Here is a 3,153-nt window from a genome sequence, read left to right on the forward strand (position 1 = left end):
ATGAATACAAAACAGTACAACAGGCTCTAGGTTAGATGTGCTTATATTAAATATTAAAGAAAAACACAGCTTTTAAAAAATGTCAGTCAAAATGGATCTTGAGAAATACATGCTTTAAAACTCTTTCCTGGGACTTCCCTGGCGGTTCAGTGATTAAGACCACGCTTCCACTGCAGGGGGTGCAGATTGATCCCTGGTAGGGGAACGAAGATCCCGCATGCCATGCACAGTGAAACAAAAGCTTCTGTGCTTTCCTTTGGTTTTTAATTTGCCCTTTAGAGCCACACATAAATCTTTATACTACAGGACTGTTCTTCAGATATTGAATGATAGTTGTCATGTCCACAGCAGACTTTGTTTTCTTTGGGTTAAATGGCTCTTGATCCCTTTGGCCATTTTCATATGACTTGATTTCATGTCTCCTGCTCATCCTAATTGCAAATGTACTGCATGGAATTAGAAACGAGCCACAATACTTTATATGTGATATTATTTTTTCTTGTTTATGAATATTATATGTCTATTAAAGTAAATTAAGAGAACACTGGCTTGGTATATTAGGCTTCTAGTTAACCACCAGATTTTGCCTCATAGTTGTGAAGTTTACCTCCTTTTGCAATTGGTATTTTGGACTTGTGTCAGGAATGCGTTCTGCTGCAAGTAACAGAAAGCCTAAAGAAAGGCTTAAATAATTAGGGGTTTATTTTTCACACACATTAAGAAGACCAGAGGTACATATTGCTGGTATATTGTTAGTTCAGTGGCCTAACAGTGTCAAGCCCTATTATCATTGCCATTCTCTTCTCCTTTCTTGTGTGCTTGTCCCCCATGGCTGCAAGTCAAATATCACCTCTGATACTGAAGGCAGAATGAAGGAAGAGAAAGAAAGGTGCCAGTTGTCTCTGACCTCTTTAGAAATGCAAAAGTTTCCCCAGAGAAGTCCCTGTATGTTTCTGCTTATGTGTTTCCAAAAGTGTGACATCTTGCCATTCTAAATTGCAAGGGAGGTAGGGAAAGTGAGTATTTAGCTGGATACATTGATTCCCCAAGCAGAATTTGGGTTTCTCAAGAAGGAAATGGAAATAGATATCAGGTAGACCAAGAACAGTGTCTGCCACAGGTCTTCAGAACAGGATTTGACATTTTCACTTTCAATTAATTGAATTTGGCGTATCATTTGTTCCAAGCTGTTAAAATAATTTAGATCCTATGTCTGTCATCCATGATATTTGTCATACCTCATAGCTTAGTGTCATATGCAAATATCACCACTGCCATTAATATCTTTATTAAAGATCTGGTGCTGAAGAAAACAGGGCTGAGAATGGAGCCCTCTGGCTCCTGATCTTTTGTCATAAAAATGTGTAGAGGGCTTCCCTGGTGGCGCAGTGGTTGAGAGTCTGCCTGCCAATGCAGGGGACACGGGTTCGAGCCCTGGTCTGGGAAGATCCCACATGCCGCAGAGCAGCTGGGCCCGTGAGCCACAGCTACTGAGCCTGCGCGTCTGGAGCCTGTGCTCCGCAACAAGAGAGGCCGCAATAGTGAGAGGCCCGCGCACCGCGATGAAGAGTGGCCCCCGCTTGCCACAACTGGACAAAGCCCTCGCACAGAAACGAAGACCCAACACAGCCAAAAATAAATAAATAAATAAATAAATAAATAAATAAATAAATAAATAATTATTAAAAAAAAAATGTGTAGATAAGCTTGGCATTTACAAGGTCCTCAATAAATATGTTGAATGAATAAAAGTTGTAATGACAAATAACTAGAAATTGGTTTCGAGATTGGTTTAATTGCCAAGCTATGTTACTTCCCTGAGCAACATGGGCTGTTGGTTTATGTTGAATCACTTCATTTCTTCTTCTTTTCTTAATATGAAATGTTTCACAAATTTTTGTGTCATCCTTGTACGGGGCCATGCTAATCTTCTCCACATTGTTCCAATTTTATTGTATGTGCTGCTGAAACAAGCACTGAGTCACTTCATTTCTGATAGCCTCATCAAAAGCATGCCACAAATTAGTATGGATATATTTCTTCCCTGTGTCATCACCTGGTAAGGAGCAGGTGAATGTCACCCCTGAGAATACATGTGTTAATACCTGTAACTTCCCTCTACCATAATAAATCCTTTTTTTCCTTTTGCATAAATGTTGAAACATGAAGACATGTAGCAGATCTCTTGTTCATGATGTTCTATACTTTTATCTACACAAATGGTCACAAGTAGTACACTCAGGTAGGATGTAGACCACTTTTTGAATCTCCAGCCATAAAAATTTTTGAATTGTCAACATCTAAAAATTGTATTTTCCCATAAAAATATGGATTTTTTCACTTCTCTTGAATAATTAGCATTTCTAGTTTCAATAGGCCCACATTCACACATGGCCTGAGTTAGCTGGAGCTGAGTAGTCATATGACATGGGCTGTTAGTTGTTCTCCTATATTTGTTTTCCTTTTTGTCAACAGTAATTGAGTTCCCACTTTTTAGCTGAGCACATGGCCACTGAAAGACCCAGCTTCCTTTTCAGTTAGGTCTGACCAGGAGTTCTGGCCAACAGGATGTTACTGAAAGTGGTGTGTGAAAGAAAGAAGTGTCCTCAAAGGGAGGATGCCATCTTCTTTGTTTTCCTTTTTCCTGTTTGGTGGAATGTGAATATAATGGCTAGAACAATTTTGTTGTATCTCAAGGGGGAAGATGCTGATAGAGGATATGAGAGTGATGAGAAAGTACCTAGTTTCCTGATGATCTCAGAATCAGCATACTGCTGAGGACTGCCTTCCTGGACTTTTATCAAAAGAAATGAATTTATATTTTATTTAAGCTGTGTTATTTGAGTTTTCAGGCAAATCTAATCCTAATCCATAAAAGCTACTGCCTTTGAGCAGGTATTCTCAGGTTTATCACAAATCCCACCACTATGTAATAACACCCTAATATTGACCAGGAGCTGCCATTTATCATATCACACTTTCTCTCACCATTAAAAATGGAAAAATGAAAAACTGACATAGTCATGTGTTTCAAAGGAATTTGAAGAGCATATGTCATTGTGGAAGTAGAGACTATTCCTACATGACTAATACTGCACACCAACTATTAATGCACACTGTATTAAATATGACTTCAGAAGCTATTATGAAACC

The 3,153-nt window shown here is 38.8% G+C and overlaps 1 non-coding gene across 1 annotated transcript; it reads right to left on the minus strand.

Moving 5' to 3' along the window:
• Positions 1 to 1,871: 1,871 nt before the first annotated feature.
• Positions 1,872 to 1,977, minus strand: LOC118893685. The gene has a single exon (XR_005019542.1). It is a non-coding gene; the product is annotated as a U6 spliceosomal RNA (small nuclear RNA).
• Positions 1,978 to 3,153: the final 1,176 nt, after the last annotated feature.

Source organism: Balaenoptera musculus, chromosome 3 (assembly GCF_009873245.2).
Source record: "Balaenoptera musculus isolate JJ_BM4_2016_0621 chromosome 3, mBalMus1.pri.v3, whole genome shotgun sequence".
NCBI lineage: Eukaryota > Metazoa > Chordata > Mammalia > Artiodactyla > Balaenopteridae > Balaenoptera > Balaenoptera musculus.